Here is an 18830-nt window from a genome sequence, read left to right as displayed (position 1 = left end):
CATGGGTTCCTCTAGAATACCATAACTGTAACCTATATGGAATACCACAGAATCAATACCTAGATTTAGAGCTAGAAAGGACCATAAAGACTATCTAATCCAATTCATCTATTTTTCAGATAAGGAAACTGACACTCCAAAAGGTTAATACTCATCAAGAGGCAGAATTTGAGTCCAAGTTTAACATTTTATGCATCACACCACACAGCTATCCCAACTCTAAAGATAAATAGAGCAGAAACAACCACTTTGTCGATTTGTTGGCTTCTTTTGTTCCATCATTCAGAAACTAAGCTGCCCAATGAGATATCTTCTATCTCTATCTGCATCTATTGATGATAGTCTAGAAGTAATACTGGTGCCAGGACTGACAGCAAAAGACATTAACTTCCTTATGTAGCATCTGGGTAGAAATCAGACCAGTCTCTGACATCAAATTGTCTAGTTTTACTTAATAGTGAGGCTTCCAAAGTCCTTTTAGTTGTTTCATAATGAATTCTAAATAAAAAAGACTTAACAGGTTAAAGTGTCCATACAACATATATTAGGCAATAAATAGTATTTAATGGGATGTAATTTTGCTGTAATTGACCTGCTATTACAGGAAGAGAATGTGCATCTCTCCAGGCAGACTATTCAGCCCGCAGGCAGCTTTGGTGCCAGCAAAACCCAAACCTATATATCAGATGGGGCTTCTTCCCTGCACTCCCTCTAGGTATCTAATGGAATCACCCAGGAAATGTGCTTCAGGAGAGAGGTTTCAAGCATGAATTGTACTTGGTGTCTAAGAGCCCTTTCAATTCCAAGACTCTCTGCTTCTAGAAAGAGATGTTAGAGGTCACTTTGTCCTGTCCATTTCTGAAGCATAAATCCTAAAGTTTTCTAGATAATATTGATGTGAGGTCATGTATTTGTGCCATTAGAAACAAATCAAAGCTTCCAGGGACCAGGAAGAAACCGCCTAATCCCAGTATCACTTTCTATTCAAGTCAAGTGAACAGCATTTACTAAGCACCTAGTATGTTCCAGGCATTTTACTAAGTGCTTTAAGAAGAAATGCTTGTCAACTCTTTTCTAAACCCTCTTCAGTCTTACTTCCAATCTCATCATTCAGCCGAAATTCCAATGATCTCCTAACTGCTAAATCTAATGACCTTTTCTATCCTTATCCTTCTTGCCCTCTTTGCAGCATTTGACACTATTGATCACCTTTCCCTCCTGGATACTCACTCCTCTACACTCAATAAACTCTAGTGACTTCCTAACCTCTCCAGGATCAAATAAAAATCCCTCCCTTTGTCATTTAAAGCTCTTTACAATCTGACCTCTTACTTTTCCAAGCCCCTACCTTCTGAGCTTTCTGTCTGGTGGATGGTGGTGGGAAGAGAAATAAGACATGGGCACATATAGCCAAAATAAAAGTTAGAATATGATCCCATCTATGCCAAATAAAATCATCAGATTCAAAGAGGGTGACTCCTAGATAAGAGAGACTGGGAAAATTTCATGGAAGAGGATTTGTCTTCTAAACATTAAGAGAAATATTTCACTGGGTAGAGGCACTAATGGGATTCTGTTCCAGATACAGGGAACAAATCTTTGCCCTTGCTCAGAAGGGAAATTTCAGGGAAAGAGAAGGGAGGAAGGAAGTAGCTCATTGTGTTTAGGAGACAGGACATAAAAAGGAAAGTACTGCAAAATGCCACTGTGGATTGTCTTAAATGCCAAAATAAGTGTTATATTTTATCTTGTAGGCAACAGAAAGCCCTGTTCAGAGAAGTATCTCGATCAAACCAATGCATTACCTAGATTATTTTGGTAACTGTGTGAAGGATAGGTTGGATGGAAGATACATTTGAGGCAGGAAAACTATCTAAGAGACACAAATCAGAGGGCAAGGAAGGAAATTATGTCCAAAAATCAAAAGAACTATTGAAAGATATTGATAGCTATGAGAGAGATTTGAAGTCCTATCAAAAGTTCTGAGAGCTAGCCTTTTAGGCTAGATTTTAGGTGCATAAATCTTTAGCCTTTTATCCCAGTCAAAAGTAAGTATGAAGAAAAAGATGTCAAATCCCAGATGTTTAAAAAGAAGACCATCCCACTAGCCCAGCTTCAAACAATCTTGTTCTGGAGTAATCATGAAGAGAGTTTCCAGTTCCAGTTCCCAGTTTATATTCCCTTATGGAATAAGGGAAATAATGTTTTTTTGCATAGCACTTCCTTAGAGATATATGATGGAAGGACCCACTAGTTGACCATGAAAACTCATTTAACTGATTGCTATGCTACAACTCTGAGAATTGGTTAATGGACCAATCCCTCAGATTCTCCTTCTTGCTGGCCATGAAATGTAAGATTCTATGAACTCCGGAGAATTAACAGAGGGCATAAGGTACCTTTCTCCAATCAGGCAACCTTTGAGAACAAGAATTCTGGACAAGCTTGTGATTGAAATGAAGTTATCTTCTTTGGATTTTCTTTCCTTTGAAATAGAACTGTGTGAGATCTAGAAAGGCCATAACTAGCATCTCCTCTCTTCCTAGATACCTAAGCAATGGAACATTGGCTAAGAGATTAATTATGGCATCAAGAATGATGGTGGCAGAAATAGTGACAGATCAGAGAAAGAAACTACCTGGAAGAAAAGAACACAGTTAGCATTGATGATGGTGTATCTGCAAAGGTAACAAAATACAATAGCAAAGTAGCCCTGCTACACATGCCTCAGTAAAGTTTGTGCCTTAATCAAATGTAATCACTCTATGCCTCTTTATTGCTTACTGTTCTTTTTCTATGTGGGAATAAAATTATTTATTCTTTATCTAATTCATACTTATACTCTGAGTACCTTTTTTACTTTCTTCTTCTGCTCTCCTACCCACGACCCTTGCTCTTTGGTAGAGTCCCCATAGGGTAGAGCCAAAAATAAAATTATTCCTCAGGAATCTGAGTTTGCGATACATTTAATTTTCACTATTAAAGAACTAGTTTACCACAGAGCAATGGAGCCAGGACAAACTATGAGGACAGATAAAGGACGGAGATTGGCAACAGCCACCAGCATTGATGGCCTCAGCCTAGCAGTGCCTGGCAAGCCTCTGTACTAAAATTAGAATCAGGAAACTAATCTAAAATCCTAGATCATAATAGTCTATATATAATCTGGGCTTCTCTTCCCTGATTTGCAAAAAAAAATTAAAAAGTGTCAATAATACTTTTGTCTCTGTTGGGAAGAAATTTTTTGCATTTCAAAACACTACATAAGATGAATTATTATTGCTATTAATAAAAATAAAATGGGTAAAAAGGTGGCCCAAGTCATAGACATCTTTCTTCTTATACCCTACTCTGAACACTGACTGTCTCTCCAAAAGGTTTTGTCAACTCTCCCCAATAATCTATGTGGGAAATAAATTATAAGTATATTCTGAATTCTCTGAAACATGGGAAAAATAGGTGCCAGGAATGAGAGCTAGTGATAAAGAAAAGTAACTGTTTTACAAAACACAAAGCTAATTATTCTTTGGAAAATGGAGATTTTCTTCCCCATATTTTCTTTCTTTTTTATTTTATGAACTTAAAAACATCCACAAATCAATAATATTCCTATATACAAATAAAGTTTATATATGAAACTGAATATCATGTATAGACTTTTTAAAAAGTATACATTACATTTATTTAGCACAGTAGTACCAACACTGCACAAGAGAATCTAAGAACTTATTCACCCTGAAGCTTCACTCCATTCTGTACCCCAGAAGTTATCTGCCAATCTTCCAGGAAGCTTCTCTTTTTACCCATTTCCCCCAAGCAGTCTAGATGCATTATTTTGAACAAGCTTTTTAAAACATGTTTGCATTTAAAGGGTAGAGGGCTATTGTTATCCAGTGGCTTAGGAAAGATAACCTATCTGTTATCTTTAGGAATCTGAGAGCTGCCCCCAAGGGACCAGAGGTGGATAATTCTCCAGGGTCAACTAGAGATGAGCTAAGAATATAATATGGTTGACTTAGTTGAGATAGTCTCTTCACTTGGGATAATGTTCTTTGATTCAGAAATTAAATCTAATCAGTTCAATTCAATTCATCAAGCCATGCTGAGGAATTAGCTACCTATGTAACAGTCATTTAGAATGTGCCAAGAGTACAAAGACAAAAAATCCTTTCTCTCAAGCAGTTTATATTCATTTGAGGGAACAGGGGAATAAAAATAAATAAATATTGAATAAATGCAATGTGATTTTTGCAAGAAAGGTAGGAGTCATTAATAGATAGGGATGGGGAAGCTGGATCAGGATAGGCTTCTTAAGGAAGTGGTTCTGGAGCTGAACCTTGTAAGGAAATAAGGATTCCAAAAAAGCAGAAGTGAGTAGGGAGAGTTTTGTAGGCACAGAGGACAGCCTGTGAAAAGTTGGAATATCATATAAAGGAACAACAATTAAACCACTTTGATTATAATATATAAGGAGTAATGAGAGAGAGTAATGTGAAATCAGTCCAGAAAAATAGAATAAGGCAAAATTATGAAAGATTTTTAATGTCAGGTTTATATTTGTATTTTAACCTACAGGAAAATGGGAACTATTGTAGTTTAATAGTTTTTAGTAGGAGACTGGTCATTCAGTCAGTCACTTAATGATTATTAAATGATTATTATGTGTCAAGTACTCTGCAAAATGCTGGGGTTCCAAAGGAAAGCAAAAACAAACAAGCAAAAAACAAAGGAAAGCAAAACCAAAACAACACACACACACACACACACACAAAACAGTTCCTGCCTTAAAGGAGTTTGCTTTCTAATGGAGGAGACATTGGTACATAAAAGAAACTGGTACATAAAAGCTATATACATAATAAATGAATGTAATATGAAAAGAGAAGACATTAATAGAGAGAATAAAAAAGACATCCTGCAAAAGATGGACTTTGAACTGACTCTTGAAGAAAGCAAAGAAATAAGAGATGAAAGTCAGCAACAAGAGCATTGCAAACATGGGACACAGTCAGGGCAGAGGGATGAAGAGGAGAAATGGAGTGTCATGTTTGAGTAATAGCAAATAAGTTTTGGTCAGATTTGCTTTAGGAAAATCAATTTGGTAGCTGTGTGAATGACGGATTGTGGAAAGGAGAGAACAGAAGAAGGGATACCAAATAGAATGCTACTGCTTCTAGGCCACAGGTGATGAGGATGTGATGTGAGTAGAAAGAAGGGAATAGATGAGAGAGATATTGTGCTTCTCAATGTTCTTCTTTTTCAAAGTTATACTACAATGTCACTGTCAGTTCTCCCTTAATCTCAGTCCCAATTCCTTTACCAATCTTATCTAATATTACTCTCAACACATCACCTAGTTTCTCTCATTCTTATCATTCAAAGCATTTCCTAGTCTTGTCTCCCAGTTTCCTTCCCATATCAGTTCCTATTACCCCAAATGAACCATTACTCCTCTCCTGAGGAAACAAGGTAGGTAAAACAACTGTTACTATTTACTGTGATGAGGAGGTAAAGGAGAGCCACCTGATTTTCCCCCAGTGGAGTCACCAAATGGGAGGGGGAAGAAATGCTCAATGACATTGAGAGAAATCAAATGTGACCATTGAGTCATGGATCATAATGGTTTAATTAATCACTTTTTCCATTTGAAGATACAAGTGGAGGTTGAAGGGAGAGGGAGAGGTCAAGCAATGTGAATCCTAGAAAATTTCTAAGAGGAAAAGTCAGAGCCCAGAAAAAGTCACAGCAGAATGTGAGACTGGGACATAGGATGCCCAGCCTTTCTGGGCAGAAGGGAAAAATCCTTGTCTATGTTTAGGATGTTTATGGAAGTTCATCCTCAGAAATGACCCCTGAGTTCTTGGATCTAGGCTTCCCATACCATCTGATTAGTGCAAAGCATAGCTTCTGAGCAATTACAAGTTTTCTCCTATTTTCAATCTATCTCATTTTTCTTCCCTAACAACTGAAGCATCTGATGCAGAAACCCTTTTCAAACAAGATTCATTCTTGTTTGCCCATCTGAAGTTTCTAGGCAGTGGTGGAGCCTCATTCTTCTACAATACAAACTGTGTTCAAAGGGAAAGTTCTCTCCATATTAACTCCCAAGGTAGAGGGAGGTGAAAAGAGAAGCAGAAGCAGATATCAAGACAGATATAGAAAAAATTGGAAGCACAGAGGTAGAGACAAAAACAAGGCAAGGAAAACCAAATATCAAATAACACTTTGTTTATTCCAAGGCCCAAATCAAAGTATTGCTTTTCTCCACACATACATACAAAACAGCATGAATATGTACCATCTGGCTATTAGATTTTCCCAGAATATTCATTGCCTTCCATTGGCCCAGAGCCTCAATGAGGACAAACAGCCAACAAATATAATGTACCTAAGAGAGACAGAGACAGACAGACACACACACACACACACACACACAGAGATAGAGATAGAGATAGAAAAAGACACAGAGAGACACAGAGAAACACAATGAAAAGACAGAGAAAAAGAGAGACAGAAATAGAGAGATAGAGAGAAAGAGAAAGAGAGAGAAAGCATAAGATACAGAGACACAGAGAAGAAGACACACACACACACACACACACACACACACACACACACACACACACACACAGATAGAGAGACACACAGAGAAAGGGAGGGAGAGATCCGTGTCAGGGCAGATAAAATTACTGTTCTAGTAATAGCAATCTATCTTCTTCTTGGTATTCAGAGCCCTTGAGATGACAAAACTTTGTGATTTGGACTTTAAAATCTTATATTAGGTACAGTCCCTCAGACATTTACTGTGTGAACCTGGGCAAGTCATTTAACACCATTTGCCTCAGTTTCCTCATCTGTAAAATGGACTGGAGATGAAAATGGTCAATCCAGTAACTTTTCCAAGAAAACCCTAAATGGAATCCAAAGAATTGGGCACAATTGAAAAACAACTAAATGACAACAACAACTTTGGGGACAATAAATAAACTAGTATGCCTATATCCTTTGGTCTGAAACCTATTGTATTATATCAATTAAACAGTTGTATAGGTTAGAAAGAAGGAAAGCCTACAGCCATATAAAAGTCGTGAGGAAATCACAATGTTGTGAATGGATCTTTAAAACACTGTTTTTACTTTTTGCTTCACTTTCTCTCCTTATTCAATCCTTGACTTTGGCAAATTGGCTTCTGGACTCATCATTTAACTGAAATTACCAGTTAGATGATGCAAAAGGTAAAGCACTGGATCTGGAGAAAACAAGACCTGAATTCAAATCCAGCTTCAGATACCTACTGTCTGTGTGACCCTGGATAAGTCACTTAAACCCAAACTGTCTCATCTGTAAATTGAGGATAATGATAACATTGATATTCCACAATTGTTCTGAAAATAAAATGAGAAAAATATTTGTAAAATGTTTTGTAAACATTAAAATTATATATATATATATATATATTAGTTATTGTTGTTAATATATTCAAATTTACTAATGATTTCTTAATTGGAAAATATGTATTTGTCATTCTTAACCTCTCTGCTGCATTTGACATTATTCTATCCATTCCTCTTAGATATACTCTCCACTCTGGGGTTTTGTGATACTACTCCCTATATTCATGTTTCTCACTCTTTTTTGTTAACTCATTATCCATATCATTACCACCTACCCCTTGGTATTATCCAAGATGCCATCCTGATTCCTATATCACTCTCTCTTTACATTCTCTCTCAGGAACCTCATCAGCTCCCACCTAGATGCATATAACCTTTGTTGTTGTGTAATCATTTTGTATTTGACTCTCTATGACCCTATTTGGGATTTTATCAAAGAGATTAAACTAATCTTTACAGATGAAGAAACTGAGACTAACAGTTAAATAACTAGTCTAGTGTCACATAGCTGGAAAGTGTCTGAGACCGGACTTGAGCTCAAAAATCAATTCTTCCTGATTCACTGCACCATCTAGCTACAGATGACCTATAGGTCTATAAATTCAAAAGCCCCAATTTCTCTCCTAAGTTTTGTATCACAAATTATTTACTGGATATTTCAAACCATATATCCCAGAGTCATCTTGAATACATGTCAAAAATCAGAAATCATCTTTCTTCCCAGATCTCTGCCTTTTCTAAAATTCCCTATTTCTGTCAAAAGCACTACAATTATTTCTGTTTCCCAGATTCTTAACCTTAGGCTTAAGTTTTCCTTATCCTACATGTCTGACCTTTTTTTTTTTTTCATAGCCATAGTTCCCTAGCTCAAGTATTCATGTCCTCTCATCTACATTGTTCCAATGGGTTCCTAAATGATCTCCATGTCTCATGTCTTTCTTGCTTCAATCTATCTTCTACATAGTTGCTGAAGTGATTTTTTTCCTCAGTTCCCTATGTGACCATGTTTCTCTCTTTCTTATAAACTTAAGTGGTTCCTTATTGTCACTAGAATCAAATATAAACTGCTTTCTTGGCATTTAAAGCCTTTTAGCAGCCTGATGTCTTCTTATGTTTCCAGTTTCAATATTATAATACTCTTCTTCCTATACTCTATGGTCCATCTGAACTGGCCTTTCTTCTGTTCATACAGAGCATTCCATTTCATCTTTTTGTCTTCCTGTCATTTGGATGGAATCCATTATCTTCTTACTGTCTTCTCTTTCTTCAAGGCTCAACTTCCACTTAAAGCCTTTTCTCATCCTCCTCACTTCCACCACCTATTTTCACTAATTTCCTTGCATTTCACCATGTTGTATTTGTTTGATATTTGTTCTGTTTATGTGTGTGTGTGTGTGTATGCACAAACTTGTGTTGTCTTTCACATAAACTGTAAAGTCTTTGAGATTAAAAATTGCTTAATTTTCTCTAGTTCTATTCTCAGATCCTGGCATGTAGTAGATGTTTAATCAATGATTATTGATTGACTGATTGGATGGAGAGAAAAAATAATTGGAGAGATTTTATGGACATGAAATCAGCATGATTTAGCAATTGCCTATACATGGGGGTGGGAGTTCAAAGGTCTGAAGATGAAGTTCAGTTTATTTGCCAGATTTAGAAGCTCTGATGTGTTCCATTTCCCAGCCCAGGCAGCTATTTTCCCCTTTTGTTCACCCTTGAGCTCAGAATGATAGTTGTTGGTTAGAAGGAGGCATCAGAGTTGAGTATATTAGAGTTAGGAGAATGTTGAGAAGATTGCAGCTTAATAATTCAATTCAACAAATTCTTATTATATTCTTATTATATTGACGAGACTATGCTAGAAATTGGGTGGGGGGGTGGGCAGGAACAGGAGTATGGAACAAAACATAAAGGAAATAGCTCTCAAGAAGCTTACATTCTACTGAGGCAGAGGGAATAAGCATTAATTGTTATTACTATGCATCAAGCAAAGTGCTAAGCACTTTGCAAATACTATCTCATTTGATCCTCACAACAATCCTGTGAGGTAAGTACTATTACTGGAAAGATAGGCATCAAGTGAGAGAATTAAGAAAAATTTCACTTTGGAGATGGCATCTGAAGCTAGGGATTCTAAGACACATGAATGAGATTCCAGGTATGGAGGATAAGCAAAGTTAAGGAGGCAGAAGATTAAATCGTAAAAACTAGTATAGCTGGAACAAGGAATATGGAAGGTTAATAATGTGAAATAACTGGAAAGTAGGTGGGAGCAAGATTGTGGCTGACTTTAAATATTATGAATCAGTTTAAGCTAGAGGATATCATGTTGAAGAGGTCAAAGTGGGGAGTTAGAGAATTATACCATTCAATTTTTTTCCAAAGAACTGGAACTCATAATTGAACACCAGATACATAATTTTGATTATATTAAGTTAAAAAGTTTTTGTACAAACAAAACTAATGCAGACAAGATTAGAAGGGAAACAATAAATTAGAAAAACATTTTTACATTTAAGGGTTCTGATAAAGGCTTCATTTCTAAAATATGGAGAGAATTGACTCAAATTTATAAGAATTCAAGCCATTCTCCAATTGATAAATGGTCAAAAGATATGAACAGACAATTTTCAGATGAAGAAATTTCTAATCATATGAGAAGGTACTCTAAATCATATTGATCAGAGAAATGCAACTCTGAGATACAACTACACACCTCTCAGATTGGCTAAGATGACAGGAAAAGATAATGAGCAATGTTGGAGGGGGTGTGGGAAAACTGGGACACTGATGCATTGTTGGTAGAACTGTGAATAGATCCAGCCATTCTGGAGAGCAATTTGGAACTATGCTCAAAAAAATTATCAAACTGTACATACCCTTTGATCTAGTAGTAGTTCTACTGGGCCTGTATCCTAAAAAGACCTTAAAGGAGGGAAAGGGACCCACATGTGCAAAAATGTTTGTGGCAGCCCTTTTTATAGTGGCTAGAAACTGGAAACTGAATGGATACCAATCAATTGGAAAATGGCTGAATAAGTTGTGATATATGAATGTTATGGAGTATTATTGTTCTATAAAAATGATCAGGAGGATGATTTTAGAGAGGTCTGAAGAGACTTACAGGAACTGATGCTAAGTGAAATGAGCAGAACCAGGAGATCATTGTACATGGCCACAACAAGATTATATGACAATCAGTTCTGATAAATGTGACTCTTTCCAACAATGAGATAACTGATGTCAGTTCTAATGATCTTGTGATAAAGAGAACCATCTACATCCAGACAGAAGACTGTGGGAACTGAATGTGGATCATAACATAACATTCTTACTCTTGTTGTTTGCTTGCATTCTGTTTTTTTAATCATTTACTTTCTTTTTTTTTTATCTGATCTTTCTTGTGCAATAAGAGAATTATATAAGTATGTCTATACATATTGGATTTAACATATATTTTAACATGTTTAACATATATTGGATTGTTTGCCCTCTGGGGGAGGGGGTGGGAGGAAGGAGAGAAAATCTGAAACACAAGAGTCAATGTCAAATTATCTATGCATATGTTTTGAAAATAAAATGCTTTAAAAATTAAAAAAGAAAATTGTACTGTTCAATCACTCAAAAAATGTTGTAAAAATGTACTTGCCTGGGAACAAAAAGGCAAACTTCTGTGTCCAATTCATCTATATTTTGTTGTATAATTTTCAACAAGTCACTAACTTTTCTGAGCATCAATTTTCCTTGGGTGTTAATATCTTATCTTTCTGACTTTATAGAATTGTTGTGGGGATTAAACAAGAGATTTTGAAACATATGAAATATCTTACCCAAAATAAAATGTTATGAAATATATATATATACATATATGTATGTATATATGCAAAATACACATGTGTGTATGTATTTATATGGATGTGTATAAACAGTACATTACATACAAATATTGTTGTTGTTCAGTCATTTCAGCCATGTCCTACTTCTGGTGACCCCACTTGAGATTTTCTTGGCAAAGATATTGGAGAAGGTTTGCAATTTATTTTTCTACTTATTTTTACAGATGAGGCACTGAAATAAACAGTTTGAGTAACTTTCCCAGGGTCACATGGTTAGTAAGTGTTCAAGGCTGGATTTTAATTTGTGAGTCTTCTTAATTCCAAATTTAGTGCTCCCTCCACTACTCTTCCTAGCTGTCAATGTACATGCAAGCATGTATATATGTATAAGTACACACACATGTATTTTATGTGTATATATATGTGTTATTTTATACTGCATGTGTGTATATCTGTGTTACATGCATGTGTGTGTGTGTGTGTGTGCCAGACATTATTTTATTAGTACAGGATGCTCCCAGTCTGCTGTAGAGAGAGAGTTGTTGTAGGTACTACCTATCCTGGTCACACATCCAGTCTATATAGGAAGCAGACCTTGAAACCAGGTCTTCCAAACTCCATGGCCAGCTCACTATCCATTGTTCCATACTACTTCTCAATCTATTATTTATATAATTGTTCACTATATATCCTATTTTGTTCATATTGAAATTATACTGATGTTATAATATACTTATGTATTTGACAGAAAGAGGTTATCTTAAAAAAGAAACTAGTTTGACACAGTTGCTGAAAATATAAAGGAGTTATTTTGATTGACTTTTAAAGACTCTTCAACAAACAAGTTGGTAAATAATCTTCACAGCTCTTTAATGAACCTTTATAGCAACACTGAACTGGAAGGAGGAGGATACTAAGTAGAAATTTGAGGATTCCTATCTAATTCTCCCAGATAGTAGAAAAGGTTGTTACATTCTTGCCTGTAAATTTTCATTTTAGTTCAGTTCAGTTCAATTCTAACTTAGATATTGAATGGGAAAAGAAAGATAAGATGTGTTGTTCATCAGGACAGGGGATGGAATTGTAGGTCTGGGAAATGGCCAAATACAGGAAGGAGACAGGGTCAAACCAGGGAATGGTCATGGGAAGGAGGCTACTTTGAAAGGTAATCAAAGTCTTTTAAAAATTTCGGTTTATCTGGTCTATCCATTCTGGAAAATAAAAGCTATAAAACTGTGCACACCTTTTGACCTAGCAATACCATCACTAAGTCTGTATCCTAACGACATCAAAAGAAAAACAAAAGACCTATAAGTACAATAATATTTATAGCAGCTCTCTTTGTGGTGCAAAGAACTAGAAACCTAGTGGATGTCCATGTATTATAGAATAATTGAACAAGTTGTGTTGTGTGATTGTATTAGAATACTATTGTGATGTAAGAAGTGACAGGTAGGATACTTTCAAAAAACTTGTGATGATTTTTATGAATTATAGTTAAGTGAGTAAAGCCAGGAGATAATTGTACACTGAAACAGCAATATTATAATGATGATTTCCTGTGAAAGTCCTAGATATTCTAATCAATATGGTTATCTAAAGCAATTCCAAAGCACTCATGATGAAAAATATATCCAGAGAAAGAACTGATGAACTCTGAGTGCAAACTGAAACATACTTTATTTTTTTATATTTCTTGATTTTTGTTTTGTTTGCAATATGGCTAACATGGAAATAAGTTTTGCATGACTTCACATGCTTAATTGACATCATATTGCTTGCATATCATATTACTTGTCTTCTCAATAGGTGGGCGGGAAAAGAGAATTTGGAACTCAAAAAAATTTTAATGAATGTAAATAAATAAAAAAAAAACAAAACAAAAATTGTCTTCATGTACTTCTTACTGCCTAAGGAATACTAACTCTCCAAGAAAATAATTTTGGAAAAACTTTTCTGGTCTTGATAATTCATTATCAAAACTAGAATAGTAATAGCTGGCTGCTGAGAAATAAACAAACACGGAATGCAAATTAAATTATACCTAGTTCAAGGTTATTTGTTTGGATTTTTTTTAATAGGTAATAGGAAGAGAACATCTGAAAAAGTGGAAAGTACCTCCCTCCAAGTGGAAAAACAAGTCAGTGAAGGTTTGATATTCTCATCAGAAAGCTGCCTGAGGTACTTTTTTCTTTCTGTTTTTCTTCTGCAATATGTGGAAAAAGAAGGCATAAGCACAAAGTACTGGGAGGTTGAAAAGGCAGACTGAGGTTTTTTCTTGGCAGGATGAATAGACCACCTAAGGCTGAGACAGAGAAAATATAGGCAGCTCCTCCTCCCTATCCTCCCTCCCAGAAATTCTCTCTGGCATTTCTTAAGAATGAGGGATGAGAGATAGTGGTGAGCAGCAAGTACTAGAATGGGACTTGCCAGATAAGTAATTCAGATACTCTGCATAAGGAAAGGGGATCAACCTCACAGTGCCTAAAGGGTAGAGTAAGAGTTCTCCATAATACCTGAGTCAGAGGTGCAGATACAAGAGGCCTGCCAGTGTGGTGTATAATGGGAAAACACTAATAACAGAGTTAAGGCTCTAATTCTTACCAGTTACTATGTGAGTAACTTCCCATCCCTCAGTTTTCACATCTGTAAAACAGGAATAAAGATCTTTGCATTGCCTACCTCACAACATTATTAATCAATCATATGATTGTCACACTCAAGAACACCTCTGTTCCAAGGGCATATAAGTCATGAGTCTGCTGCCATAATTTTCTTTGGCATTTCAGAGTATCACTGACCTTTTATTAAAATTCTACCATTATTCATAAAATGATTATCCAGGGGGAAACAATATTGTGGCATAGTGAATAGACCTCTGGGCCTGGAGTCAAGAACATCTGAGTTCAAATTGACTCTCAGTCACTTATTAGCTGAGTGATCCTGGCCAAGTCACTTAACCTCTCTTTGCCTCCATTTTCTCATTTGTAAAGTAGATATAATAATAACTCCTACCTTCAAGGTTGTTGTGAGGATCAAATGAAATGATTTTTGTAAAACAGCACAGTGCCTGGCACTCAGGAAGTTATTTATAAATGTTAGCTACTGTTGCTACTATAGAAATATGAATTATCATTATCATTATTGTGAGAGGAATGCTACATGCACATGTTCACACATATACATACCTCAAGGTAAGAACAAATGAGAAAGACAGAGGGAGACAGACAGATAAACAGAGAAAGGTTCTATATAAATGTTAGCTACTGCTAGATATTGCTGCTATAAAAATATGAATTATTTTTCATTATACTGAGAATAATGCACACATGCACATATACCTCTAGGTAAGAACAAATGAGAGAGAAAGAAAGACAATCAGACAGACAGAAAGAGAATGACAGAGAAAAGAGACAGAAAAATAGACAGAGAGAGAGAAAGGTTCTATATAAATGTCAGCTACTGGTAGTTGCTACTACTATAGAAATATCAATTATGATTATCATTATACTTAGAGGAATGTTGTATACACATGCTCACACATACATATACCTCAAGGTAAGAACAAATAAGAGAGAGAGATGGAGAGAGAGCCAGAAAGAGAATGAGAGAAAGACAGAGACACAGAGATACACACAGAGAAAAAGGGAGACAGAGACAGAAAGAGAGACACAAAGACAGAGAGAGAGAAAGAGAGGGGGGGACAGAAAGAGAGAAAGAGAGAAAGAGAGACAGAGAGAGAGAGATACAGAGAGAGAGAGAGAGAGAGAGAGAGAGAGAGAGAGAGAGAGAGAGAGAGAGACAGAGAGACAGAGAGACAGAGAGAGACAGAGAGACAGAGAGACAGAGAGACAGAGAGAGAGACAGAGAGAGAGACAGAGAGAGAGAGAGACAGAGAGACAGAGAGAGAGAGAGACAGAGAGAGACAGAGAGAGAGAGAGAGACAGAGAGAGAGAGACAGAGAGAGAGACAGAGAGAGAGAGAGAGAAAGAGAGAGAGAGAGAGACAGAGAGAGAGAGAGAGAGAGAGAGAGAGAGAGACTACTAGTAAATTAGACTAGGGCAATCTTAAACTTTTTCCATTTGCAATCCCTTTTCACCAGTGAAATCTTTACATGACCCTGTCTTGAATCTGAGTTGAGGTGTTTCTGGCAGTATTCATGCATTTACAATGCAAAGTGCTCATGTTCTATGTTCACAACCAAGGCTATAATGGAGTTGCAGGATACAACATGGACAAATGCTTCCAGAATGTCAATGACAATTATGGCAGCAGACTCATGGCTTATATCCCCTTGGAACAGGGGTATTCCTGAGTGTGACAATCAACTCTGATTGATTAATAATATTGTGAGACAGGCAGTGCAAAGATCTTTATTTCTGTTTTACAGGATTCTTGGCCCATTTGTTTTTGAATTTTTTTTTGGTCATTTTATTCAGAAACTTTTTACTGTTGTCAAATTTTTCTCAACCTCAACATTTAGGTACATGACCCCAGATGGGGTCCAGCCCATAATTTAAGAAGCTTTGCTGTCTACACTATCAAGGTAATAAATCTAGGAAGAACTTAAATGAAATGTTGGTCCTGAAGCAATATCACAGGCTATTTGTAGGACTATAGTTGTCCTTCATATTATATATATATATATATATATATATATATATATATATATATATATATCTCACATATATATATATAACATATACATATATATATATTTCATATATATAATATATATATATGACTATAGTTGTCCATATATCCTATATATATATATATGTATGTATGTATGTATAGTTCTTCATTCTCAAAGAATACCATTACATCAGGGAAATGATGCTATGATAAGCTAGTGAATTGGATTTAAGTGAGGGAGGGCTGTGTAAGATTACCTGCCTCACTTTCCCTCTAGAGTCATTTGGGTCCAGTGGCCAGATATAGATCAGGACAACAGGAGATAATTCTGGATGAAGTGGAAGACCTTTGCCTTTTTAAGTTAAAGTATTTAACAGATCTCAGTTTGACTGTGGCAGCACCCTAACAATGATTATCCAGGTAGCCACTGAGGCAAAGAATGTCCTCTTTCATATAGTCAAAAAATCTGGGAGGGGAAGATCCCCAGGGTTTGGGGACACAACAAAAATGATTGTTATTTACATTCACTCTGAGTCAGTCAGGACCCAAACAATAACCAGTTGGGGTTTGGCTTGAGAGTTGTTGTTGGTTAATCAATGAGAGTCACAGTGATATGGGTTTAAGGCATGCCTTCAACTAGAGAACCTCAAGAAACCTTCGGTGCTTCAGCACTATGTTCCTTAGTTTTTGCATATCCCAGCACTTATTTCTGAGATACCACTGTATCATTAGTCATAATATACTTTCCTTTTACCTGATGAATGATAGTTGCTAATGCAGAGAGTGAACAAGCATTTATAAAGCACCTACTGTGTGCCAGAAACTGTGCTAAGTGCTTCATACACTTTATCTCATTTGATCCTTATAATAACCTTGGGACACAAGCACTATTATTATCCATATTTTAGAGTTGAGTTAACTGAGGTAGATAGACTTAAGTGACTTGCCCAGGGTCATTTAAAATTAGATAGCTTTTAAGCCACTGAGGCCAGATTTATAAATTAATCAACAAACTCTTATTAAATGCCTACTATGTGTCAGGCACTGTCTTAAACTTTGAGAATACAAAAAGAGGCAAAAGATAACTCCTACCCTCAAAGAATTTACAGTCTAATAGGTGAGATAATATGCAAACATATACACAAAGAATGTATAGGCAGGATAAATAGATAAAATTAACAGAGAGAAGGCACTAAAATTGAGAAAGGTTAAGGAAAGGCTTTCTTCAGAAGATGGTATTTTTGTTGGTACTTAAATGAAACAAAGGTAGTCTATAGTCAATATGAAGTAGTATAATATTAAGACAATACTTTTGTGGGAGAGAATAACGATTAGGGACATGAAGAATTCATGTGAGACACTTATCAAAGGTCACAAAGATTTAGCATGAAATAGTTCATGGTCTTAAGCAAACATGAATAAGCAAGACAGAATCATAGGTGATTAAGTTACATGCTTCCAGATCAGGGGACTTTTAAATTCTCAGGGAAGAGGAGGAACAAGAGAAGGATCTGGGGAATAAGGGAAGGAACCAGGGAAGAATTGGAGAGGAGGTAGAAGAGACCAAGGAGAGATCAAGGAAGAACCAGTCAACATGACTGACAAGAACCCAGAGTTGTCTGAAGACATGATAATCAAGACAGGCTCAGAGTTTGACCTATCTTTTTGACAATGGAGATTGCATGGATGGAGTAGAGTTACTGGCAATAGAGCAGATGTGCTAATTAGAATTCTGGCTTCTACATCAAGTAGAACAGAGGAAAGTGTTCTAGGGATGGGAATAGCCAGAGAAGGTGATTAGAGCTGAAAAATGAAGGATCTTTATAATGAAAGACAAGGAGGCCAATGTCATTAAATCAAAGAGTATCTGTTGGGCAGTAAGATGTCAGAAGAGGGAGTTAAATTATAAGGGACTTTGAATGTCAAACAGAGGGTTTTGTATTGGATCCTGGAAGAAATAAGAAATGTTTGGAATTATTGAATAGAGGGGATGACAGAGTCAGACTTAAACTTTGGAAAAATTACTTTGGTCTTGAATAGAGGAAGAATTAGAACTGGGAGAGACTTCAGGCAGACAGACCCACCAAAAGGCTATTGTAATAGTCTAGGGAGGCAATTATAGAGGCTGAATTAGAATAGGAACAATGTCAGAGAAGAGAAAGGATGTGTATTTGACAGATTTTACAAAAGGGAAATTGACAGCCTTGGGACAGATTGGATAAGGGGTGAGGTGGTAAGAAATAATAATAAATCCAGGTGACTCCTTGTTATGATTCTGAGGAATTAGGATGATGATATTGTCTTCAACAATAATAAAGAAAATGTGTAATCAGGTTAGGGGAAAGATGAGGACAGTTTGATTAGTGTTGAATGTAAGAAGTCTACCAGACATCTAGTTGGAGATGTCTAAAAGGAAACTGGAGATGAAAGATTGGAGGTCAGACGAGAGGTTGAGACAAGATACGAATTTTCATGTAGAGATGGTAATTAAATCTATAGGAGTTGATGACATCGTCAAGTAAAGTGGTATAGAGGGAAAAGATAAAAGGGCCCAGAGTAAAGCCTGAGAGACACCTCTGGTTTTGACCTTGATGAGCATCTAGCAAAGGAGACTGAGAAAGAATCATCAGTTAGGTAGGAAGAGAATCAGGAGAGAATATTGTCCTGAAATGTTAGAGGGAAGAGAATATCAAGGAAGATAATTCAGTCAACTATGTAGCAAAAAGATCAAGGAGAAGGAAGACTGGATTTAGTCAACAAAACATCATTGGCAACTTTGGAAAGTCAGTTAGGTGGTATAATAGATAGAGTGTTGGAATCAGGAAAACTTATTTTCCTTAGCTCAAATCTGGCCTCAGACACTTACTAGCTATGTGACTTTGGGCAAGTCACTTCACATGTTTGTCTGTTTCCTCATCTGATAATTAGCTGAAAAAAAGGATCAAGTTGGAGAGAACCATAT

The sequence above is a fragment of the Sminthopsis crassicaudata genome, chromosome 1 (genome assembly GCF_048593235.1).
Source record: "Sminthopsis crassicaudata isolate SCR6 chromosome 1, ASM4859323v1, whole genome shotgun sequence".
Taxonomy (NCBI): domain Eukaryota; kingdom Metazoa; phylum Chordata; class Mammalia; order Dasyuromorphia; family Dasyuridae; genus Sminthopsis; species Sminthopsis crassicaudata.
The sequence above is the reverse complement of the archived record's forward strand: the minus strand, read 5'-3'. Positions refer to the sequence as shown.